Source organism: Ailuropoda melanoleuca, chromosome 2, assembly GCF_002007445.2.
Source record: "Ailuropoda melanoleuca isolate Jingjing chromosome 2, ASM200744v2, whole genome shotgun sequence".
NCBI classification, from domain to species: domain Eukaryota; kingdom Metazoa; phylum Chordata; class Mammalia; order Carnivora; family Ursidae; genus Ailuropoda; species Ailuropoda melanoleuca.
In genome coordinates, this window is record NC_048219.1 from 138,092,448 (window position 1) to 138,118,243 (window position 25,796).

At 44.9% G+C, this 25,796-nt stretch overlaps 1 long non-coding RNA gene across 5 annotated transcripts in view; it reads right to left on the reverse strand.

Moving 5' to 3' along the window:
* LOC117801091 overlaps positions 1-8,620 on the reverse strand; it is a 33,562-nt gene extending 24,942 nt beyond the window's left edge. For 4 of the 5 annotated variants that reach the window (XR_004623486.1, XR_004623482.1, XR_004623484.1 and 1 more), the window contains exons 1-2: positions 8,452-8,620; positions 1,871-2,727 (exon numbers count right to left, since the gene is read on the reverse strand). This is a non-coding gene — a long non-coding RNA (uncharacterized LOC117801091). The remainder of the gene's footprint in view (positions 1-1,870; positions 2,728-8,451) is intronic. The other variant, XR_004623485.1, reaches the window with a different exon arrangement.
* Between the last annotated feature and the right edge of the window lie 17,176 nt (positions 8,621-25,796).

The following is a 25,796-nucleotide window of genomic DNA, read 5'->3' on the forward strand; positions in this document are numbered from 1 at the left end:
CTAGCACAGTGCTGGCACACAGACCACTATTCAAAAGTATTTATTGGATGAATTTATAAATGAGCCTATATAAGCCTTTCTGACTAGGGAACAATCTATCACTTAAGATAGGGCTTGCCAATCCCATCGGTTGTGCTATTTAAGAATCAGTTCCATTAAAATCCTGTAACTTCCTTAAGCCTTTGACTACTTCCACAAGGGCCCCCTACCTCTGGTTCTTTCATAAGCCTCCCTTTGGAAACTAGTTGCCATGGTGACTTCTCGTGATCTGTTGGTCCTGAGACACTGTGAAGGAACCTCCTTTCATGTTGAGTCTTTCTGGGTTCAGTGGTCACAGAACAGGGAGCATCAGGAATCATTTCATCTACTTCTCTCCCTATAGGATGATATGGCCAAGCCATCCAGGCTAATGAGAACCACTTCAATTTAAAATCTCTCCTGGGGTCTTGGGTGGCTCAATTGGTTAAGTGTCTGACTCCTGATTTTGGCTCAGGTCATGATCTCAGGGATGAGGTCAGGCTCTGTGCCGGGCATGGAGCCTGCTTACGATTCTCTCTCTGCCCCTCCCCTCCTCTAAAAAATAAAATAAAATAAAACAAAAATAAAACAAAATTATAATATAATATAATAATATAATATAATATATCTTTTCAGAAACCCATAACTTCCTTGGGCAATCCAGCCAATATTTAATAAAGAAAATAGCCAGGAGCTTCTAAGAAAAATGACCAATTTTGGCTTTATTCTCTATTAATCCCAATAGTTCTCAGGAATGTGAGAGAACAGAGTCCCATCAGTATGGAGGAAATAGCTAAATAATCTCAAAATGGAAAGCCATGTAATATATAGAAATTATTTGTAACAATCTAATCTAAGCCACAGTTTATAAGGACAATGCTGGTCAACAGTTTCATGAATTTTTGTCTGTTAGAAAAATAAGACAATTCTATTGATACTCATAATACTGACATTCTTCCTCAACTCCGTGACTCATTTTCAGAAAGAAAATATGAATAATTTCCATCCTACTATATACATAAGGCATTAAAATAGCCAGGGCTGTAGTGCAGATCCGAGTTTAGCTGAACATCCGAGCTCTTTTGGCACAGAGCACCTGCTTGAGAAAGAACCAGACCACAGCTCTTGCCTGATTAGTCCCTACAAATAAATAGCACTCTGGCCGAACTAGGTCAGGCAAGGCAATACAGCATTCTGCCACATTCTACAGCCAGCAACTGCCCTGAACAGTTCCATTTCAGTCCATTTCAGTCCCTTTTGAGAAACTGGACATGGAAAAGGTTCCACTATAGATACATAGCATAAGCCCTGGGCAAAAACCATTCATTCCTGTGCTGGGGCAGGGATGGTAGGTGCTAATTACTGAGTCTGTTTTTTCCTTTTAGATACAGCAGCTGGAACTTGAGTACGATGCCACCCAATGAATGGTGGTGCCTGGGTTATAGATCAGTAATCCAAGCAATCTAGCTTCCCACAGGTATAATAAGAAAATATTATCAATGGTTATTTAATACTTAGTACGCATCTGGTTCTTAACGCACTTGGACATTGCACAAATGATTTCATCTAACCCTAACCGTATCTCACGTATGTTTTGTTGCTGTTACTGTTGCTTCATTTATTTGTTTTTAATGTGGTGAGAACACTCAATATGGGATCCACTCTCTTAAGTGTACAATACAGTATTGCAAAGTGTAGTAACAATGTTGTACAGAAGATCACGAGAATGTAATCATTTTGCATAAATGAAATTTTGTACTGGTTGAACAGCAACTTCCTATTTCCCCTGACCCCCGTCCCTGGAAACCACCGTTCTATTCTCTGCTTCTATGGGTTTGATTATTTTATATACCTCATGTAAGTAGAATCATGCAGTATTTGTCCTTCTGTGACTGGCGTGCTTGACTTAGCATCATATCCCCCAGGTTCATCCATGTTGTCACATATGGAAGGATTAGCTTCTTTTTAAGGCTAAATCATATTCCACTGTAGGTATATACCACCTCTCCTCTGTTGGCTTTTCTGTTGGTAGACATTTAGACTGTTGCCACATCTGGGCTATTGTGAATAATGCTGCGATGAATATGGGAGTGCAAATACGTCTTTGAGATCCTGATTTTAATTCTTTTGGATAAAAACTCAGAAGTGAGATTGTTGGATCATATGATATTTCTTCTTTTGTTTTTCGAGGACCCTTCGTGCTGTTTTCCACAGCAGCTGCTCCATTTTGTATTCCTACCAACAGCGCACAAGGGTTTCAGTTTCTCCGCATCCTCACCAATGCTTACGTTTTGCTTTCTTGATAATTGCCATCCTAACAAGTATAAGTTGATACCTCAACTGTGATTTTGATTTGCATTATTTGATTAGTGATGTTGAGCATCTTTTCATTGACCTGTTGGCTATTTGGATATCTTCTTTGAAGAATGTCCATTCAAGGTCTTTGCTCATTTTTTCATCAGGTCATTTGTTTTTTGTTATTGAGGTGAAGAAGTTTTCGTATATTTTGGGTATTAGATGTGTTTTTTAGAGATGGAGAAATGAAGTCACAGAGAAGTGGGCAATTTGCCCACGCTCATGCTGCTTATAAGTATGGGTCAAGGTTCAAACCTGGACTGTCTGATGCCAGAGCTCATACTCAGAACCACTGAGCTCCACTACGTAGAAACAGAGTCTTACAGAGTACTTTTCTAAACTTCAATACTGGGTCTGTAAAAAAAAAAAAAAAAACTTTACTAAATTAATCTAGCATGCATCTTGCCTAGGCAATAATATTATGCATAAGAATGATGCCTAATTTTGAGCTTATATAAATATAAACTTTTTTTGTTTTCCTCTATTCTAATTTAAAATTTTTCTCATGATAAAATAACAGAAGCAATTATACACCATTTTTCAGGTCCTTGAAGTTTTCTGTCTAGATTTTCTTTCTTTCTTCTTTTTTTTATTGTTATTGATTTTATTTATTGTTATTGATTTTATTTATTGTTAATATTATTGTTAGTTGTTTCAAGAATTTATATGTAATCAGCTTTTGCTAATCTCATTAAAGGCCTTAGATCATCTGTCTTGAACCAAGACCAACTCTTTGAATCTTTTAGCTTTTAGGATCAGAAAAAGGAAAAAAGGACAGAAAACCAGGATCCCACAAATACTGTTTCCCTATGGCTGTATTTTTGCCAACACAGAGAAGTGATGTTGGAAGTGCCAAATGGTAAGAGGTAATGGATGGACTGTCCTAGTCACCATGGCTAGTGCTAGCCCTGGAAATACTAATGAGAGAAAGGAGGGGATCTTAGCTGACTAGGGTCAGTGCCTCTTAGTGCTTACACGCTGTGATCCAAGATAATACTGTAGGTAGCCAGTCATTCTGACTTGGCTGGAAGAGGACATGCAGCCTAGTATGTCTCAAGAGATGTTTCCACTAATATCATTCCCAGCATGCCAAGTTTCTGCTCCAATATTGCTGAAGAATGATAAGGTCACCAGCTCCTAATTACCTCGTGGATTAGCTCTAGTTAATAGAATTTTATTATTTTTGAGCCAAAATCTGTCAGTGGAGAGAAGAGAGGGGAGAAAGAGCTGCTGGTTCTGCAACCATCATGATAATAACAGTTCAGTTCATATTCACTGAACCTTTAAAATGAGCCAGCATCCACTCAGAGTACTGACCGTGCATTTTCTCATGTAGTCTTCACAACTTTCACACAACACGTACTTTTACTGTCCCATTTCATAAATGAGGAGCCTAATGGCCAAGATTCACTCAACTCTAATAATCTATGATTCCTAAATTCTCCCTAAGTCCCTAAAATATGAATTCCCAAGAAAAAAAATAAAGGAAGGAAAGAAAAAAATAGTGGATTTTAAAACTTAAAATGCTTACTTAAAGTTCTTCCTGGAACTCTGAAGCCATCCTAAATTAAAAACTCTAAAATTCTGAGTGCTGGGGGCACCTGGGTGGCACAGCGGTTAAGCGTCTGCCTTCGGCTCAGGGTGTGATCCCGGCGTTATGGGATTGAGCCCCACATCAGGCTCCTCCACTATGAGCCTGCTTCTTCCTCTCCCACTCCTTCTGTTTGTGTTCCCTCTCTCTCTGGCTGTCTCTGTCTCTGTCGAATAAATAAATAAAATCTTAAAAAATAAAATAAAATAATAAAATTCTGAGTGCTGAAATCATAAAACAAACCTCCTAGCCAGTGATCCCTAGGCTCCTTCTCTCTGTTCTTGAACCCTTAAGAGAAATGATTGGCAAGGGTCTGTAGGCTTTTCTCATTTTTCTACACCCTATCCACCCCTAGCTGCTAACACCTTTCTAGAAATAGGGCTTTTCTTCATGAGCAAAATACAAACAACTATCTCCATTCTTCACAAATTCCAGTGCTCATTCTGAATGAGATAAACATAAGTATCTGTTTAGGAAACTCTCCAAGTACTCAAGTCTTGTAAGGGCTCCCTCTTGGGCTCCCACACTGGCCACTCTTTCACTTTCAAAGTAGAATTGGATCTGATCTGAGTTCTGGGCCCCAGAAGAGCACTTTTTATCATTGATTTAGATGAAGACGCAGAGGCAGCTTTGTTAATCCACTAAGGGAATACCTAAGAAGATAGAACCTGGGTTTAAAATCTAAGATCTAACCATGGGCTAAAGAAGAAGAAATGATATAGGGAAAGATGCAGCGCTCTGCTGTGGTTCCAAAAAAAGCAAGCATGGCATTCAGAGCCATATTGTGGAAATACTGTGGCGTTTTATGCAATAGTCAGCTCAAAGCGAGTCAACAGTGTGATGTAATGGTATGATGTAACTTCTCACCTCCACCCGCCACCCCCAAAGGGGAAAAAGAAGGAAATGATGCTTTGATCTTGGTTTAAGTTTTAAATTTACAACACACTGAGGAAGGTTGTGATAGCTATGTATAGTCTCAACTGCTCAGAGCACTGGGAAATGTTGCCCTCGCTGTTGGGAAACCTCAGCCTCTTACACTCACAGACATTCCAAAGAGGGTGGCCAGGAGATCAAGGTTGTCTGAAGACCAGCTTAGCAGAAGGAGAGCTGAAGACTCTGGAGTTACTTGAAAGAAGAGTCTGTGAAATAGGAGATAGGGAAGCCATTTGAAGGCTCCTCCCTGTGAAGCAGAAATTAAACTCATTCCGGGAGGCATAGAAGGGTAGGGCCAGGGTCATGGGTGGAAGTTATGTAGAGTTCAAGTTCAACACCACATAGGAGTTTTTTGCCAAGGAGAGCTTGCCTGGAGAACAAGCATGGCTGGTAGACAATCACAGGAAGGACAGCAGTTGGGATGGAGATGCTGGAGAAGGGATTCATGTGGGGCCAGGGTGGCTGACTCGCTTAACATTTCAAGACTCTCACAGACTTAAGATTCTATGATTGGGGCAAAAGAGGTTTTCCTCAGATATGACACATACAAGTGCAAGGACAGTTAAGAACTTCCATTCCTTAAAACCTGACAGAGCAACAAGCCAAATGCTTCTCACCCCACTTCACATAAGGTCTGAAACTTCATTTCTTCAAGCCTTGAAAGCTCACCTTAACCTGACAAGGATGAAGAGGCAGGTGCTCAAAGCCACATTTATAGACTTCCAGATGAATTTAGGCTATGCTCCCAATGGTGCCCAGAGACAGCCCAGAGCCAGCACAGGGAAGGGCAGGCTGGAAGGAGCTTGGAACCTGTATGACCTTGCCTAGTTTAGTTGTGTGTGTGCAGTTATCCGAAACATGGACTGATTTTTAAAAATGGATATGGCTTAAATAAATAAAGTTCTGAAAAGACTATACAGTGAGAACCTCGTTTTCCTCCCACCAGATCTCTAGTCCCTAGCTAGGAGCTTCTTGGGTATCTCTCCTGGACCATGTAGATAAATACCGATACATAGGTATCCTCCTTGCACTAATTCTTACACAATTGATAGCAGTGTTAGACTCCACAGATTTTTTTCTACTTTTCTTAATAATATGCTCGAATTTCAAAGAACAAAAGAGTAGCAATATTTAAAACAAATGCTTACAGTTTCCTTTTTAAATCTGGCCCAGCCTGAGGCAATAGACAGCTCTGAGTCCACCATTTTACTTTTTTGGCCCTGTATAAAGTTGGATTCATGGTGCTATTATTTTTTCATTAAATATATCTTAAAATTTATATTTCCTACACCCTTGTTTCCTCTCTAATTTAGTGCAACAATGATCCTTACCCTGGATAAAATAAGAAAGGAGATAATTGCATTGATGATAAGCACTTCTTAGGGGTATAATGCTATTTATCAACACTGGTGGTTACAAGTGGAATTTCCAATGCATTAATAAGTGAATCTAAAGGTAAGTTGCTCCTCTATGAGAGGTTAATTAACTCTTTTAGGAAACCAATTAGAAAACATTGCATCTTCTTTTTGGAGATATCTGATTCCTGAATGGTCTTTGATTCACTGAGAATCTGTTACACATCATCAACAGTCAAGGGCTTCTAAAAGTTAGCCACTGACTGAAACCTTCTTTTCCTTTATTTCTTTATTTCTTAAACTGTCCTTCCTATTTTTGTGGATGAGTAACCAGAGATATACTCACTTGACCATTAGCTAACAGTAGCAAATGGGGCATTAACCAAGTTGCCCTGTTTGATTCCAAAAGCTAACCTTCCTGGACAGTTCTCTGTTAAGTAAACCACTTCCCTGCTGTGGGGAAATGGAGTCACAATGCTAATCATTACTTTGAAATGACAGAGGGGAGCTGTCATGGGTTAAATTTTGTCCCCCGACAAAAATAGATATGCTGGAGCCCGAGTACCTCAGAATGTAACCTTATCTGGAGATAGGGTCTTCACAGAGGTGATCAAGCTAAAGTGAGGTCATTAGGTTAGGCCCTAATCCAATATGACTGGTTTACTTATAAAAAGGAAAATTTGGACACAGAGACATGCACACTCTGATGGAAGGCAATGTGAAGAGACACGGGGAGAAGATAGCCATCTACAAGCCAAGGAGAGAAGCCTGGACCAGAGCCTTCCCTTACAGCCATGGAGAGGAACCAACCCTGCCGACATCTTGATTTCAGAATTCTAGCCTCCTAAAGTGGGAGACAATACATTTCTGTTGTTTCAGCCAAAATTTGTGCTGCTTTTTACAGAACCATATGATGGCATTCACATGACATTGTTTGGGCAAAATCATGGAATAAAGCAACCCTTACGAGCTCATCTAGTCTGCCTTATGCTTCTTGGCACCCTTCCCAGACAAATACCTTTAAAAAACTGTGATAAATCTGCCCAGAAGTGCTTCACAAGTGGTTAAGAACAAAGACTCTTGGGTCAATCTACTGGAGTCAAAACCCAGCTCTGCCCTTAGCACTGGCTTTACCATTGGCGGGTATTTAATTTCTCTAACCCCTAGTTTCCTCATCTATAGACTGGGTTTGACAAGAGTACATATATCAGATAGTTACAAGAATTAAATTAGTGAGTGCGTGTCAAAGCTTAGCGCAGTGTTCAATAAATGTTAGCTGTTGTTATTGTTTATTATGTTGGCACCTTCTCAAATTAGCTGAGGTTCAGGGCAGACAGCCCCATCCTGACCTGTGATTTGAATGGACTGGCCAAAGACAAGGACAAGAGCAATATTCTGGTTTTTGTTCTTCCCAGTTTTATAAGTTAAGTGTGATAAGAAGGGATTGGATTCACAGCAGAGCACTCAGAATGATGAAAGGGAGAACCAAGACCTGTGGGGGGAAAAAACAGTCACACAAAACATCCTTTGGTCACCATTTTCTGAATACCCACTCTGCCTGCCTGAGGTACTGTGACAAAGATGGTGACAAGGCCCCCAGTCGCTCGACATGTGTTAGAATTGGAGTAGCAGAGTTGCAAGGCCCTTCAGATCTCTGACTCATCTTCTAATTGAAAAAAAAAAAAAAAAGGAACAGAAGCCCTGAAAGATAGGGAAACTGCAACAAGATTACCTGTCATTTTCCCAATAGAGCAAGGCTCAGATAAAACATGGGTTTCTTCTTTTGTGAGAAAGATAAGAGAAGGAAGAATGATGCCAGAGAGTGACCTATAGAGATCTGAGAACTCCACCGTCATCACCCCTGAAGAGTTGCAGAAATGAGATGATGGTAGCGATATTACCAAATATCGAACGACTACTACATGCCAGGCATGCTGTTAGTTATTTGGCATGCATGAGTACCTCATTTAATCCTCACACGACAACTTGCACAGTGGTTTTGAAGAAGAGTAGAGCTCGGGTAGGAGACTCATCTCACGCAGCATCTGGAGCTAGGGGGCAGCCGTCAGGACAACCCGCTCCCACTTTGGACAGCCTCTCCTAGAGGCAGCCACCAGCGACAGATGCTGCTAAGGGTCCGTCTTGCTCTCTGCGTATATATTTTTAGAACATCTAAGCCACAGCATAGAGAAGTCTTACCTTTTATGAGAGAAGTAGATTCACTTGGTCTTCCATATGGAGTTTCAAACTATGAAAACTACCATCAGAAATAACCACCACAATCATCTTGATGTGATAGCAGGTTCTTATATAAGATCTTTGGTGAATTTAGGTCTGATCTCCTTTGTGCTACCATAAATTAGCTGAAGTCATTGCTCTTCTCCTAGATAATGACACAGCATTTCCCACTTGACCTTTTGTAGCACTATGTAATGAAATGCAGTGGTAACTGCAGGAAATATTGTGGTTGGGTTTTGAACTTGAGCCATCACACTCGACCCAAACACTGTGCCAAGGGTACTGTGCAATAAAAAAAAAAGAAATGGGGGTGACATAATTGGGAGGTCCAGGTCCTTCTTTAGGTGACAAAGTAGCCTGGGGATGACAATGGAAACACCATTCGGGGCACCAGACTTATGGCTCTTTGGTACAAATGTCTCCATTTAACCCAAAACTAAGAACAAACCGGGGGGGCTCCACTTGGGATGCCCCCACAGCTCCCAGAAGCAGTGTGCTGACAAGAGGCTATGTCTGAGGCTGCCTGGATGTATAAGTACCAGACTATTTCTTAGTGGTTAGCAGTGTAGTTGGCTCTAAGTTAGGTGACGAGTATTTCCTGAGTGCTTTCTGTTTTCAGAGCCAAGTCAAAGGCTGGCAAAATGTCCTGTTGCAGGCTTGCATAAGATCTCCCTCCACACTTCATCTCTCAATGGTCAAAGTAGCAACTGCCCTTCCATTTCAGCAGGAAGTGAAGTAAGACCCCCTGTTCCTTCTGTAAATTGGCAAGGAAGCTTGCAAAGTGCACATTATGAACTCAAAATAAGTTAGTGCAGAAAGTGAATGAGTAATCGTAGAAAGAAATACCATGTATTGAACACTTCATGTGACTGTGTGCTACAATGCATTATCTGGTATAATCTTCTCAACAACCTTATAGCAGGTGCTATTATCATTGTACAGATGAGAAAACCAAAGATCTGAATGTCATGCCCAAGGACACACACACACACTCCCCCCCCCCCAATCTGACTGACATGGAACTCAATCCTGGTTCATTAGACACTTATGAATGACTTATGGATGTCTCCATTCCTCCTGCCCCTTCCCCTCACACCCAAGGCAAGTTTTCAAAATGACTTATTCATGTGTTCTAATTTATTCCCCTTTCTTCTAGGGGAGTAAGACTTAAGACTACGGTAAGAGAAGTTAGCCTGTAAAATACTTTCACATTTTCCTGTGCTACCTAGGCTAGGGGAGGTAGCCTAGGTACCCTTCTTTTCTTCCTCCATAGTTACAATGGAAAGCGGGAGTGTTTTCTAATTAATCCAAACTCCCCTGCGATTAAAACAAAACAAAACAAAACAACCCTCCCCCAAAGATAAAAGAAAATTAGAAGCTAAGAAGATTCGAGATTTGTTAGGAAAATATTTTGATATTACACTGGAGTGGATCGCTAGGAAAATGTATTTACAACTTTTAATGAAGCCAAAATCTATCAGGAAGAGAATTCTCACCGCCTGAAGACCCCACACCCCCACCCCGCCGCCGCCAGCGACTGCGGGCAGCCCACTAGTGAATCACCTCATTTGGCCGGCAGGTGGCGCAAGCTTGAATGCTCGGCAGTTGTTTATAATTGCCAAAGAGCAAATGGCTACATCTCACCTGGAAACGGTTGCTTGATCTATTTTAGCGCCAAGTTTAAGGAAGATTTTATTTTCAAAATCAATTAAAACTGCAAAAAAAAAAACTCTCACAAACCCTTATAGTATTTTTGTAGATAGAAATAACCTATTTATGAAGCCCGCCCATGTAGCTGTGTCAGGTGAATTGGACCTGGGAAGCTGTTTCAAACTGGGGAGGAGGGACAGGCAAGAGGCAAAGGGGGCCAGGTTTCTGGGAGGCAGCACGTGCCTCGCACACTTGTCTCATTCTCCTCCTAATCCTGAAATACACTTAGTGCTGCCACCGTGTAGGGGTCAGCATCAAGAAGATTAAGCACTTAGTCCAAGGTCACACTGTTGCTTAGTGGCTAAGTCAGCAGTTGAGCTCTAGCCTCTTTTCACTGCATGGACCTGTTCGTCTCATGGTAAGGAAGCCCTAGATGTGGTGGGCCCTTTCTCCGAGTTGTTTGGGGGCAAGACACGGCTGCTTCCTGAAGCTGGTCCCCTCCCTTCCTCTACTGCTCCCCACAACACCCCAGACCCCAGGGAACAAATGGAAAATGAGTGAGACTCCCCCTCCTCACTCCCTCACCTGTGCTCCATTTTTGCAGGATTAAAGCATGCAAACCCAGGGGTACCATTTGGACACTAGGGGGCACCTGGTGCTCATAAAACCCCTGGGATTCCAGGCAGAGTCCTGCCCTTCCAGTTTGCTCTCACTGGGAACAACCATAATCTGCCCCTCTACCCCTAAGAAGTATCACTTCTAACGGATCGAAATCTACCATGCTTCGAAACAAACTCGTTTCTTCGTTTAGTAGCTTTTTCTAACTCTAGAGTTCTGCCTTTCAGACCATCTCAATCCGGCATTGCTCTAGTTTATTGCTCTGAGAACACAAAGAGCGGGTCCCCTGGGTCTGATGGCAAACCATCGTGCTCCCCGCTATTGCTAGCTCCTAGCATAACCCAGAATAACCCCGAACACAATCAAGGATAAATGTAAATTTTTTAAAAAACAAGGAGGTGATTAAAAACACAAGCATAAAAGAAAAATCACCCCCATCTCCAAAGTCCTGTGCCCATAGCTCACTGCGCTTAAATGCCTTCATGGAGAAAGGAGCATGGATGGGTGAAGTCAGCCACTGGGAGAAGCTGCCGTTCATTCCACTGGGGGAAGCCCAGAGCGCAGTGGAAAGAAGGGGAGCGGTGGGGTGTTGTCATTTTGAGAACAGGTGCCCCCCTACATGCAGAGGCCCTCCAAAACTGGGCCCTTGGCAACAGGCTTTGAAATAACTGAGTGCTGGCAACCCAGGTTTGACATGAATATGCAAATTAGAATACTCAAGTTGCCCACTTAATCCTTTTGGATCTTTTTAAAAATTCAGCCACTAACCATGACTAACAAAAAATAAAGGAGAAAGAAAAAGGTTGACCTTCACTTGATTTCTCCCACTGACCTCCCTCTGCCAGAGCCAAAGCACTTTTCAGACGAGAGAGAAAGATGGCTGGGGTCTCCACGAGGAGCAGAGACCACAGAGCGCTAAAGACACTTTCACCTCCCCTCCTAACAAAAGCTCGAGAATGGATAAATGGGCTCCACTCAGTTCCGTCAATCAACTGCACTTGCTCTATTTTCATTGCCATTAAAATGTACAAAAAGCTAACGTTTGCTACAAAGCCCCCATCAGTGCATTCAGGGAACTCATGGGGGGGCTTACTGAGTAATGTCTGTAAACTTGCCAGGCCACTAATTGTGCGTATCATTTCCTTACAGTCTCCCCATCCTGTCACTCCGATCCCAATAATCACTTTGGCTTCCATACTTGTTTCTTTGTTCGCTGGCTCCCTGGAGGTGGGCCCGGAGGGAGGCACCTTGGGGGCGGACATGTCTTTATAACTAGATGTGACAACGAGTTTGGGGAATTCGCTGGCGACACATAATTATAAAAAAGAATTTTGCATCATTATCCATCACTTTTCTGAGCCAGGAACGTGAGTGGTGGGGCTCTCTGGGCCTCCCCACAGCAGGTGTTGACTGACTGACTGACCCACCCTGCCTGGGGGGAAGGGACAAATTGAAATAAAGCCTGAAACAACTGTCAAACCAAACCTAATAGAAAGAGCTGAATGGTGAAGAAACAACAACAAAAAATGTTTTCAGTCTTTAGAAGATGAATTACACCCGAGTTCCAAATTCCTGGCACCCTTTGAGAGGAATCCGTTGGTGGACATTTCTTTGCCTTGGTGTCATCGGTGAGCGGGGCCTTTCAGGCTTTCGCCACGGGGCTAGAGTCACGAGCTGTGGAACAGGAGACTGTTTCATCTGCCACTGCCGAAGCAGGAAGAGGTGGCCTTCCTGTCAGATGCAACGTGACAGCTGCATACTAACAGGGATTTGAAAAACTCCTCCCAGTTTCGGCCTCTGCAGGCGGGTGGAAGGGGACCACCACACCCACACCTCCACGCCCAGCATTTTCCAGCCCTGAGCTCCTAATTCCCCTCCCATATGTGACAATTGTCCTTGCCTGTGGCCTGAAACACGAACCCTTAGGGACCTGCTCCTTCTGTGGAAATCTGCTCTAAGCCTTCAACACTTTTTAGCGTTTCTTGGATTTTATCTCCCTATTGAGACGGACGCAGGTATTAGGAACCACATCTTGTAGATGGGGAACTGAGGTGCTGGGTTCACACATGCCCTCCCCGGGCTAGGAGTATCAGCAACACTGGAGCTTGAAGACCTCCCCAGCCCGGGGTGCCAAGGCTAACATCCAGACTGAACGGATGTGCCCGTGTGTTTCCCACCCTTGGTGCTTCCCCCTCCCCCTGCAGATCCATTGAGTCACCTTGGGGGTCTGGAAGCCTCCACTGGGGAGGGGAAATTTTGACTCTTCTCTGGCAACTCTCCTGGGTTGGGTGGGGGCAGGGATGTAGGTGAGGGTTAAGTTTAGGAATTCCCTTTTAACTCCTCTTATGCAGTTTTCCCCCTCAGTCTTCATTGTTGGGTGTAACTGGGACATGCCATCTTATTTTATAAGCTGTGAAAGGAACAGCAGTGTTCCAGAGAAACACAGCGTCCGGATGGCATGTGAAAAGCTCTGCTGCATTGGACCAACCCCCACTGTCCCATTTCTTTTTCTCCCAATCCTTTGGCAACAGTCCCTAGCATTCTTATTGTGGGCAGGGAGAGGGGAAGGAGGCAGCAGGAAACGGTCCGGCTGCCCTTTGGGTGAAGCTTTGTCAAATCAGTTTGCTGTAGCTAGTAGGGATGGCAGGGAACTAACTGGAAACACCTTAGGTAACCTGTTTCCTCCATTAACATTTGCAGCCATCTGGCCAGCTCCTCATAAGCCTCCTGTCACTTTCTCATTAGAGGGAAGATGGGAGGAGACCCCAAGCTGAAATCCATAGGTTGAATCCCCCAATTTCAAACCTTGTTTATTCCAGAAGTCTCTGTAAATGTAACTCTGGTTCTGATAGTAGCCAAGAAGGTTACAGTCAGGCGGGGCGGGTTGGGCCCAGGGCACTTGTGGCAGCCAGGAGGCTGTGGGCACCAACAGTCCTGCCAGCTGCCCATGGGCTTCTCTCCCAGCACCCCGCATCCCTTGGGGTGACAGATCAGTCCTTGGCTGCCAAAGAGGGATCTGGTCAACTTCCCCTTCCCCAACCCGGACGTGGCCCCAGTCACGGCTCTCTCACCAGCTTCCTAAATCTTTGATGAGGTACCTCCAGAAGGACTCCCCTCTCTGGGTTTCTATCACACTCCTCGTGGTGCACATCTTTCCATGGCTTTCTCTGCTCATTCACTAAGGTTCTTGCCCCAGGAATGGGCCCCGGGGCTCCCTTCGGGACCCTGGCTGGGAGAGAATAGGGACACTCGGATGGCTGCTGTCAGGATGTTCCTTGCTGCAGAAACTCACCGCCCCCCCCCCCCGCCAGCTGATGCATCTGCGCAGTCTCTTCAAGTCGAGTTCTTACCCTTCTAGAACATTTTCTAGTGTGTGAAGCTGCAGAAGTGCCTTTGGCCTCCAGTTTGGTCATTCTAGCTCATTCAAGAGTTATCTGTCTGGAGCTGATCGCCTGGAGTCTGCCTTCCCTCTCCCTGGGGGCCTGCAATGTCTTTATTATGCAAACACAATCCCCAGTGCCTACCACCAAATCAAGCCCTGATTTGTCAGGATTCCAGGACAGGGTATAGAATGCTTTTCATTCTGAGACCTACACCATTAATCATCTGTTTGCAACTGGGAATGAATTTCTCGTGGAAACAGTGGGTCAATGGGTGGTTCAGGTTTCTCTACAAATAGCAAGAGCCCAGGGAATCCAAACCGTGGCTCAGCTGTAGAGCTAACGGTACTAGGCTTGGTTCCGTGTTTGGACAATAGAATTCACACAATCAGGAGGGAGGAGAATACAGAAAAAAAGAAAAGAAAACTGTCTTTCTGCTTTTCTGGGTATAGGACTGGTCCTGGGAAAGTTCCTAAAACAAACCAGACACATTGTGCCTTTGGCTTCCTGCCACTTCCCCCTTGGGCCCCCTCTTCAGCACCTAACAGCCTCGCCTCAAGCGTTCCCNGCCACCAAAATCAAGCCCTGATTTGTCAGGATTCCAGGACAGGGTATAGAATGCGTTTCATTCTGAGACCTACACCATTAATCATCTGTTTGCAACTGGGAATGAATTTCTCGTGGAAACAGTGGGTCAATGGGTGGTTCAGGTTTCTCTACAAATAGCAAGAGCCCAGGGAATCCAAACCGTGGCTCAGCTGTAGAGCTAACGGTACTAGGCTTGGTTCCGTGTTTGGACAATAGAATTCACACAATCAGGAGGGAGGAGAATACAGAAAAAAAGAAAAGAAAACTGTCTTTCTGCTTTTCTGGGTATAGGACTGGTCCTGGGAAAGTTCCTAAAACAAACCAGACACATTGTGCCTTTGGCTTCCTGCCACTTCCCCCTTGGGCCCCCTCTTCAGCACCTAACAGCCTCGCCTCAAGCGTTCCCGGACTCCTGCTGTTTGAAATGCCTCAGCTTGGCACTCTACCCAGGCCCGGCCTCCTCCCCAGCGGGCCGGCCGCACCAGCAGCAGCCCCAGGCCCCAGGCCCAGAGGCCCGCTGCATAGACCTGCCATCTTGCTGAGTCATACAAGGGAACCGGCAAACTCGACTCCTGCTAGAGTGGGAGGGCTGAGCGGGTGTAGCGGAGAACTGCTGGTGGATGTCGTGATCAGGAAGCAGCGACCCCGGAGAGTCACAGCGCCCGGGATGCTCCGCTCACTGGCTGTGCTGCAGGCCCCGGGCTGAGCAATTTGCCTCCTTTCTTTAGCCAGCAGATATCTGAGTGCGGGGGACAATGGTGTGAGCCTGAGGGCTCGGGCGATAGCGCAGAAGAAACAAATGTTCTTGTCCCCCTGGAGCTCACAGCCTCGTCCAGTATTTCATGTAATTTTCATAATAACCTAGAAGCCGGATACTGTCATATCCCCATGCTATTCAGTTAAAAAAAAACCTGAGGTGCCTGGAGATTGAATTTGCACCACAAGGACATGCTGGTTTAGGCAATGAAACCAGGCCTCCAAGCCAGGCTTTCTGTGACTCCTGCGTCTATGTCTTCACTGCTGGGCCCAGCCATCTGGAAGCCAGAGCTCCCAACTCCTGGACCCCCACCACAGATAGGGCCAAGAACCTGGGCTCAAGGGCCCCAGGTGGTAGCTTTTATCAGCCTCTCCCTTTTCTTGTCTGCCGAACCCTTAGACTCGCAGGAGGCTGCACATTTCCCCCAAGCTAAGGGGAGGGGACAGGGGACGGCAAGGCTGGGAGCATGGGTCATTTGTGAGCTGGGGGCTGTCTTTAGGACCACAGCCTCCATGGATCTAATTAGAGGTTTTCTCAAGCCTCCTTGAAGCCTCAAGAACAGGTCATTGTCAAAGGAGTGAGTCATTGTATAGATTGCTCCCTCTTGAAATGAAGCATAACAAATAACAGGTTCATTCAAAAACTGTTACCTGGGATCTAAAAGACTGGTGTATTTTATCACCAAAAAACCCAAAAAAAACCAAAAAAAACCTCAGAAATAGAAACTCTCTTTGCAATCCAGTGTGAGATATGCACACTCACTCGTCAGTGAGTTAAAGAAGCAAATAAAGGTATCTAGAGGGGCCAGGGTTTCCACGAGGTCTGAGTGTAGGTGCATGAAGTCAGGGCCAGCACAGTCTTGACCACCCCCGACTTTTCTAAAATTGAATATCTGTTTAGTGCTTTAGGGTAACTCAGTGTTCTTCAGAAACAAACAAAACCAAACCCTGGGACACACTTCCTCTGCTAACATTCAGTCTCTGAGAAGTGCCCTTCACATCGGTAAGCTCGGACTGCCTCTCTCGTGCAGTCTAGAACTTTTGGTCCACCTAGCTCAGTTTCAGTTTCGTAGTCTCAGAAACCTGTTGGCCATCTCCTTCCGTTTAGAACAGCTATGACACGTGTAGTTCTGGTCAGCAAAAGAGGGCTTCTACCCCCTTCCCTTCACTCTGCCATGCTCCCCCCTTCCCACATGGAGGTGAGGCCCTTCCTTCCCCATCCCCTAAGCCACACTGTCCAGGGCAACGCCAAGAGGACCAACTTTATGCCCCTCAAAGGCTGCCTCTAAGAGAACTAAAAGAGAAGGGGGAAAGGGGAAGCAAATAGGTGAGGAGAGAGGAAGGTTAGGAACCTTCCTCCAGTGCTTACTCGGGGTGGTTGGTCTGTCTGGAAATCTGGCAAGTGGAATGCCAGGCCATTTTAGTATTTGGGTTGATTCATGCTTTGCTCAATGCCACACAGTCCTGGCTGAGCAAATTTTTCTGTTCCATTCCATTCTGGCAATCCAGTATGCTAGGGTATGGTGACAGCATCAGATGGAAGTTAAAGACTTACCCGGCACGGCTTTCAGATCCCTCTTTGAGACCTATGTACCCACACCAAGCTGCTAAGTTTTCACAACCATGCCCTTTGACAGACTCGGCCTCAGCTAGCATGCTGCTTCACCCAAAGTTATGGGGTGTGATACAGACTGAATGTTTGTGTCCCCTAAAATTTATGTGCAGAAACCGAATAGCCAATGTAATGGTATCTGGNGTCTGGAGGTAATTTTGTCATGAGTGCAGAGCCTTCATGAATGAGATTAATGCCCTCCAAAAGAGGCCCCAGAGAACTTTCTTATCCTTTCTGCTACGTGAGGATATAGCAAGAAGACAGCCAACTGTCTGAGAAACNATCTGGAGGTATGGTCTTTGGGAGGTAATTTTGTCATGAGTGCAGAGCCTTCATGAATGAGATTAATGCCCTCCAAAAGAGGCCCCAGAGAACTTTCTTATCCTTTCTGCTACGTGAGGATATAGCAAGAAGACAGCCAACTGTCTGAGAAACAGGAAGTAGGGTCTCACCAAACACTGACACTCCAAGCACCTTGATCTTGGACTTGCAAGCCTCCAGAACGGTGAGAAATAAATTTCTATTGTTTATGAACCACCCTATGATGTGATATGGTCTCTGGTATTCTGTTATAGCAGCCCGGACAGTCTAGCACAGCAGGCTGGTGGCCAGTGCCTGGCTAATCAAAGGTTTGGCCCCAGCCTCAATTAGGGACAACTTAGAAGGTCCATTTCTGGCTCCAGAGCATCCTGTAGGATTGACTGAGGCCTTCATGACTTTTGCACCAGAGTTCATCTTCTCCCTTTGTCCCATCCTGCCTTTGTCCCACACATTCTTATAGCTGCATGAATAACTTTCCAGAACATTCTTGAGATCCCACATTAACATTTAGTTTCATAAAGGGATGGATCCAAGTATCTTTCGTGGATGTATAGATAGATGAAGAGAGTATTTTCTTCAACTCCTTCAACCTGTCAATTAACTGAGTAAAAGAGGTGTAGGTTTGCCATTACCTGGGATCTTGAGAGAAGTTCTGCTACCACAGAAGTCTCTTCCCCATGAACACAGGTCTGCTATGTTACCTGGCCTAGAGGGTTACCCTGTCTGGAGCAGGTGGCAGCAGACGTAAATAGGCGGGTGAACTGCAGGCCCACACAGAAGTTTACATTCCGGAGGGAGAGAGAGACAAAACTAGTAAACAGACTTAGGACATAAAATATGGTGGCCGGGACTAAGAAACAAAAATAACTGGTGACTGACACAGAAAAACAGAGGGTAGAGGCTAGGTAAAGTGGAATAGATGGGACCTCACCAAAACTGATAGCTCTGATGGGACTTAATTAATTAAAACTAGAAAGCAAAGTGATTGCTAGTAAAATATGATTCTTTTGCTAAGTGATACTTTTCAAAGCATGAGCCCCATGGAATTAATAAAAGAGGGTCTTCCTTTATGAAATAGTTTTATTTTTTAATTTTTTAAAGATTTTATTTATTTATTTGACAGAGAGAGAGAGCACAAACAGAGGGAGAAGTAGGCAGAGGGAGAAGCAGTCTCCCTGCTGAGCAGGGAGCCAATGCGGGAGGGAATCGATCCCAGGACCCTGGGATCATGACCTGAGCTTAAGGCAGATGTTTAACCAACTGAGCCACCCAACCGCCCCTATGAAAGATCTTCAATCCCCCATTTAAGAAATACAAAAAACAGGCAACTTGATCACATTACTAATTTCTGGCTAACTTGACCAAGACCTGAGTCTTCTCCTGGCTGGAACATTACATCATGTCTCCAATCACAGAGAGGGCCCAGAAACNTCTTTCATGAAAGATCTTCATCTTTCATGAAAGATCTTCAATCCCCCATTTAAGAAATACAAAAAACAGGCAACTTGATCACATTACTAATTTCTGGCTAACTTGACCAAGACCTGAGTCTTCTCCTGGCTGGAACATTACATCATGTCTCCAATCACAGAGAGGGCCCAGAAACCAGTACTGACTGTGATTAGAGATGTGGCTCTGGACTGAAGCCTCCTGGTTCAAAGCCTGGCTCTGCTACTTATTCCTTGTGTGGTTTCGAGCAGCCTATTTTAATTCTGTGCCTGTTTCCTCCTCCGGAAAACCTCCTCCCTCAGGTCATTAGACTCTTAATGAAATACTATATATAAGACCCTTAGTACAGAAGAGCATAGGCTAACTGCTCTGTAGGCACCAGCTATGGACCCAAGCTCCTCCCAAGCCTGGTCTCAAGAGGCCAGACACCCAGGGCGGTTTCACGAGTGGTTCTCTACACTCTGTTCTGTAGGAGAACACTGTTAGTGTAGGGATCCAGGACCCAGGAGGGGCGGAGCTTCCCTCCCCGTGTCAGGTGAACTTGTAGTAACAGCCCGCTTCCTCTCAGCAATCTGCCTGCAAGCACATGTGGTTAACTCCTGAGGTCTTTTTAAACAACATTTGACCATTCTATTCAGTTAAAAACCTTTATCGGGAGATTAGAAGAAAAGAGTCAAGATATAAATTTAAACGGCACCTTATCGTGACCAGAGTGACATCATGGGCTTTAACTCCCCTGAAGCCCCGTGTGAGGGAGGCAGGATAAATAAGCATCTGGGAGATCAGTCATCTTTCACTGGGGGTGCAGGACTCAGCGGATTTCTTTCTTGCCTTAGCCTTTAGCTTTTTTCATTGATTTACTTAGCTAACATTTACTGAGTACCTATTAAGTGCCAGGTTCAATGTTAGGGGCTCTGGATAGAGTGAAAGCTAGCCGTCATCCCTAAGACACTCACACAGGGTAGGAGAGAGATGCAGAAAGGACCGATTAAAATAAATTCTGTTGTAGTCTTACTGCAGCAAGACCAGAATGGAGGCAAGCTGGGAAGGTCCGTGAGAGTATAGGAAAAGGCTATGCACTCTACCTGATTAGAAAGAGACCCACCAGGAAATTACAGATAGAATTGAGTCTAGGGTTAGGTGTCTAAGCTGTTTGACTCCTCCATCCATTTTGAGGCAGAGCTCAAAAAAATCACTGCGGCTGCTTTTCACATTTTCCCATATTTTTGTTTCCCGGGAGCAGCCACCTTGCATGGTGGGACACAGAAGTCACAATACGAATATTCAGCCTGTCCTCCGCAGAATAAATCAAGGCTTGGTTCATTATGTGTTTAAACACTAATGACTTGAACGAGAAAGGGGTTAATGCCGTGGCACAGCTAGTCAGGGCCAGCTTGGCCCTTCATGCGGAGAGAAGCCAGCACCCAGCTGGGAAAGGAGCACCCTGAGAGACAGTCCAGCACAAGGAGTTCCCTCATGTGACTGAAGCCCTCTCCTCCCAGGGCTCTTATTAAATCACATTAACGTTAACTGAGGGCAAGATAGAAACTCACAGGGGCGAGAACTGATTTCTTTAGAACCCAAGTCCCTGAAGACTTCCTTGGGACAGGAAGTTTGGCTAGGAGCTAGGGAACTGGACAGCTGTTAGTAAGGGAACAGAGATGGAGAGGAATCAGGTCTAAGTGGGTTAGGATGGGATATTTCCTTGCCAACCTATGTTAGAACTCAGTGAGGCAAAATGGGGCAGAGTGCAGACCAAGGGGCCAGACTGACCTAGGGTTCCAGATCAAACACTTAGTAGCTGAAGACCTCGTGCAGATTATTTAATCCTTTCTGACTTCCTTNTCCTCCATCCATTTTGAGGCAGAGCTCAAAAAAATCACTGCGGCTGCTTTTCACATTTTCCCATATTTTTGTTTCCCGGGAGCAGCCACCTTGCATGGTGGGACACAGAAGTCACAATACGAATATTCAGCCTGTCCTCCGCAGAATAAATCAAGGCTTGGTTCATTATGTGTTTAAACACTAATGACTTGCACAAGAAAGGGGTTAATGCCGTGGCACAACTAGTCAGGGCCAGCTTGGCCCTTCATGCGGAGAGAAGCCAGCACCCAGCTGGGAAAGGAGCACCCTGAGAGACAGTCCAGCACAAGGAGTTCCCTCATGTGACTGAAGCCCTCTCCTCCCAGGGCTCTTATTAAATCACATTAACGTTAACTGAGGGCAAGATAGAAACTCACAGGGGCGAGAACTGATTTCTTTAGAACCCAAGTCCCTGAAGACTTCCTTGGGACAGGAAGTTTGGCTAGGAGCTAGGGAACTGGACAGCTGTTAGTAAGGGAACAGAGATGGAGAGGAATCAGGTCTAAGTGGGTTAGGATGGGATATTTCCTTGCCAACCTATGTTAGAACTCAGTGAGGCAAAATGGGGCAGAGTGCAGACCAAGGGGCCAGACTGACCTAGGGTCCCAGATCAAACACTTAGTAGCTGAAGACCTCGTGCAGATTATTTAATCCTTTCTGACTTCCTTTTCCTCATTTATAAAATGGGGATGACAATAATAATCTATTTCATACCGTTGTTGGGAGGATTAAATGAAAGCATGCTTGGAAAGTGCTTAGCGGAAGTCTTGGCACATAGGAAAACTTATTGCTGCTGTTGCTAGACAGTAGAGGTCATAAGAATCCACGCAATTCAGATAGGGGAAGTAAAGGAAAATTTTTCCTGGGTCACGGTCTTGTGCCAAAGCACGCTGTACCCTGTTATCTACAAAGCGTCTTCCTGTCTATCATCTCCGTTTTCTGATCTGTAAGATGGTAACAATAGTAGTTCCCGTTTGTGCTCAGTAAACGTGAGCTGCTACTGTTTGACACCATGCCTTGAAACCTAGTAGATGCCTATTCAATATTTGTTGAGTGAATGAGTCAATATTAGCCTCACGAGAGTCCTGCGGAGTTTATCATCTCCATGGTTTTTGTTTGTTTGTTTGTTTTAGGTAAGAAACTGAAGTTGAGTCAAGCTCAGCTTGCACAAACTAGGTAGGGAAAGAGTCATGGCTCCAACTCTACTTTCCGAGACGCCGAAGCGGACTCCTGCATCACAGCTTCGTGGCCATTTGCTCAAGTTATTAACGTTGGTGGCTCTACACTCCAACCCCAGCTCAGCCCGTTCTGAGAGGTAACCCACACGGCCTTCATTGCTGCCTAGAGCATTTCCCCTGGGCCGAACTGGGCTGAGCTATGTCTCTTGCCATCTTTTCATGGGTTCCAACACGAAACAGAAGCAAGTATCATGGCTCAGTGATTTTCAGACATTATAGACAGCCTTCTAAGGCCATCTTGGAAAACAAAAACAAGGCCCCCCAGATGCCAGATTGATGATTACAAATTCAAGTTTAAAATTTTGTCGTGTATATTTTACCACAATTAAAAAATAAATTCAAGTTTAACTTTCAAAGAATGGAAACCATGTGATTCATTTACTTTACTCGCAGGTTCATCTGTTCTTTAATCCAGAGACCACCCATCGGCCTTGAATCTCCTCAGAAGTCAGCAGGATGCCACCGGTTCTTCCCAGGGGGCTGCCTGCTCCGCCAGCAGCCTCACTCTGGCTAGGGTCCCTTCATGTGCCTTAGGAAATTCGGCAGGGGCCCAAGGTCCCATGAAAGGCCCCTGCAGCTTTGGATGTATAAAAGATGGCAGGAGTTTCCTGCAGAAAAGAACCCCTCGGGGCAACTTTCAGCTCTGAAATTGACAGGCAGGCTTTCAGATACTTAAAAAAAAAAAAAGGATTCTACAATTCATCTCTTTGATAGCTCACCTAGAGAGAGAGGCAGCATTTGAAGGTAAAAATTAAGACACTGTTATTAAATCTGCCTTCTTTGAAGTGGCTGTAACAAGCTTAGAACTTACTGGAACAGCTGCAGTGAGTTTGAAATGAACTCAACTCCACATGAAGGCTCAAGTACTGATAAATCATTGAAACCACGGCACTTGAAAGCTAAAGAACTCAGAGAACTGTGTCCAGCCCCTTCACTTCCCAGAGAAAGCTACTAATCAGCTGGGAGGCGAAAAGACTTACCCACAGTCACATGGCCAATTAGTCAGAGCTTCCGTGTCTCCAGTGTGACTGAGGTCTGTGTCAGGCCTATACGTGAGGCCCTCGACAAGGATCAAAGACAGATAAACTGACACACACCCCCCACAACCAAAAGTCCCAGTGCTACCTTCATACTGTGTGTTTCTGCTGCAAAAAAAGTGTCCACTGCCCTCCACCCAACGCATTTGGTCGCTTTAAGGTTCAGAAAATGGCAGCAAATCTTTGTGCCAAGAAAAACTCAAGGTCACTTATCTTAAAAAAACTGAAGTATCGCTCTGAAATGCTTTATTCTTAGAAGTTGCCCAAAACTAGAACCGTGAAAACTCAATAAATGGAAACCTAGAAGCAGTAAATATACAATCGCTCCCTTGGAAATACACCACGTCCTACCTGACTTGAGGTGATAGAGTCATCGTGTCAAGGCTCAGGACTTCCTGAAGTGTCCCGATCCCTGGCCCCTAAGAGAACTCCTGAGGAGTTACAGCCACAACAGGGCTGAGGAAAACTAACGAATAGAACATCATGAAAGAAAGTCCCTTGAAGGGGCGCCTGAGTGGCTCAGTCGTTTAAGCCTCAGCTCAGGTCATGATCTCAGGGTCGTGGGATCGGGCCCAGCATTGGGCTCAGCCTGCTTCTCCCTCTGCCTCTGCCTGCTGCTCCCCCTGCTTGTGCTCTCTCTCTCTCTCTCTCTGTGTCAAATAAGTAAATAAAATGTTAAAAAAAAAAACAAAGTCTATTTTAAAAAAAAGAAAGAAAAAAAAAGTCCCTTGGAGCTAAGTCTGGAAACATGTAAGGGGGTAAAAGAATACATTTCCACATCAACTTGTTCTTCAAGCAGTGAAGGTCTGGGTGCTGGACACTGGGAATTTTGTGGAAGGCCCCACCCCTGCCTTGCTGGACNCTGGACAGCTGTTAGTAAGGGAACAGAGATGGAGAGGAATCAGGTCTAAGTGGGTTAGGATGGGATATTTCCTTGCCAACCTATGTTAGAACTCAGTGAGGCAAAATGGGGCAGAGTGCAGACCAAGGGGCCAGACTGACCTAGGGTCCCAGATCAAACACTTAGTAGCTGAAGACCTCGTGCAGATTATTTAATCCTTTCTGACTTCCTTTTCCTCATTTATAAAATGGGGATGACAATAATAATCTATTTCATACCGTTGTTGGGAGGATTAAATGAAAGCATGCTTGGAAAGTGCTTAGCGGAAGTCTTGGCACATAGGAAAACTTATTGCTGCTGTTGCTAGACAGTAGAGGTCATAAGAATCCACGCAATTCAGATAGGGGAAGTAAAGGAAAATTTTTCCTGGGTCACGGTCTTGTGCCAAAGCACGCTGTACCCTGTTATCTACAAAGCGTCTTCCTGTCTATCATCTCCGTTTTCTGATCTGTAAGATGGTAACAATAGTAGTTCCCGTTTGTGCTCAGTAAACGTGAGCTGCTACTGTTTGACACCATGCCTTGAAACCTAGTAGATGCCTATTCAATATTTGTTGAGTGAATGAGTCAATATTAGCCTCACGAGAGTCCTGCGGAGTTTATCATCTCCATGGTTTTTGTTTGTTTGTTTGTTTTAGGTAAGAAACTGAAGTTGAGTCAAGCTCAGCTTGCACAAACTAGGTAGGGAAAGAGTCATGGCTCCAACTCTACTTTCCGAGACGCCGAAGCGGACTCCTGCATCACAGCTTCGTGGCCATTTGCTCAAGTTATTAACGTTGGTGGCTCTACACTCCAACCCCAGCTCAGCCCGTTCTGAGAGGTAACCCACACGGCCTTCATTGCTGCCTAGAGCATTTCCCCTGGGCCGAACTGGGCTGAGCTATGTCTCTTGCCATCTTTTCATGGGTTCCAACACGAAACAGAAGCAAGTATCATGGCTCAGTGATTTTCAGACATTATAGACAGCCTTCTAAGGCCATCTTGGAAAACAAAAACAAGGCCCCCCAGATGCCAGATTGATGATTACAAATTCAAGTTTAAAATTTTGTCGTGTATATTTTACCACAATTAAAAAATAAATTCAAGTTTAACTTTCAAAGAATGGAAACCATGTGATTCATTTACTTTACTCGCAGGTTCATCTGTTCTTTAATCCAGAGACCACCCATCGGCCTTGAATCTCCTCAGAAGTCAGCAGGATGCCACCGGTTCTTCCCAGGGGGCTGCCTGCTCCGCCAGCAGCCTCACTCTGGCTAGGGTCCCTTCATGTGCCTTAGGAAATTCGGCAGGGGCCCAAGGTCCCATGAAAGGCCCCTGCAGCTTTGGATGTATAAAAGATGGCAGGAGTTTCCTGCAGAAAAGAACCCCTCGGGGCAACTTTCAGCTCTGAAATTGACAGGCAGGCTTTCAGATACTTAAAAAAAAAAAAAGGATTCTACAATTCATCTCTTTGATAGCTCACCTAGAGAGAGAGGCAGCATTTGAAGGTAAAAATTAAGACACTGTTATTAAATCTGCCTTCTTTGAAGTGGCTGTAACAAGCTTAGAACTTACTGGAACAGCTGCAGTGAGTTTGAAATGAACTCAACTCCACATGAAGGCTCAAGTACTGATAAATCATTGAAACCACGGCACTTGAAAGCTAAAGAACTCAGAGAACTGTGTCCAGCCCCTTCACTTCCCAGAGAAAGCTACTAATCAGCTGGGAGGCGAAAAGACTTACCCACAGTCACATGGCCAATTAGTCAGAGCTTCCGTGTCTCCAGTGTGACTGAGGTCTGTGTCAGGCCTATACGTGAGGCCCTCGACAAGGATCAAAGACAGATAAACTGACACACACCCCCCACAACCAAAAGTCCCAGTGCTACCTTCATACTGTGTGTTTCTGCTGCAA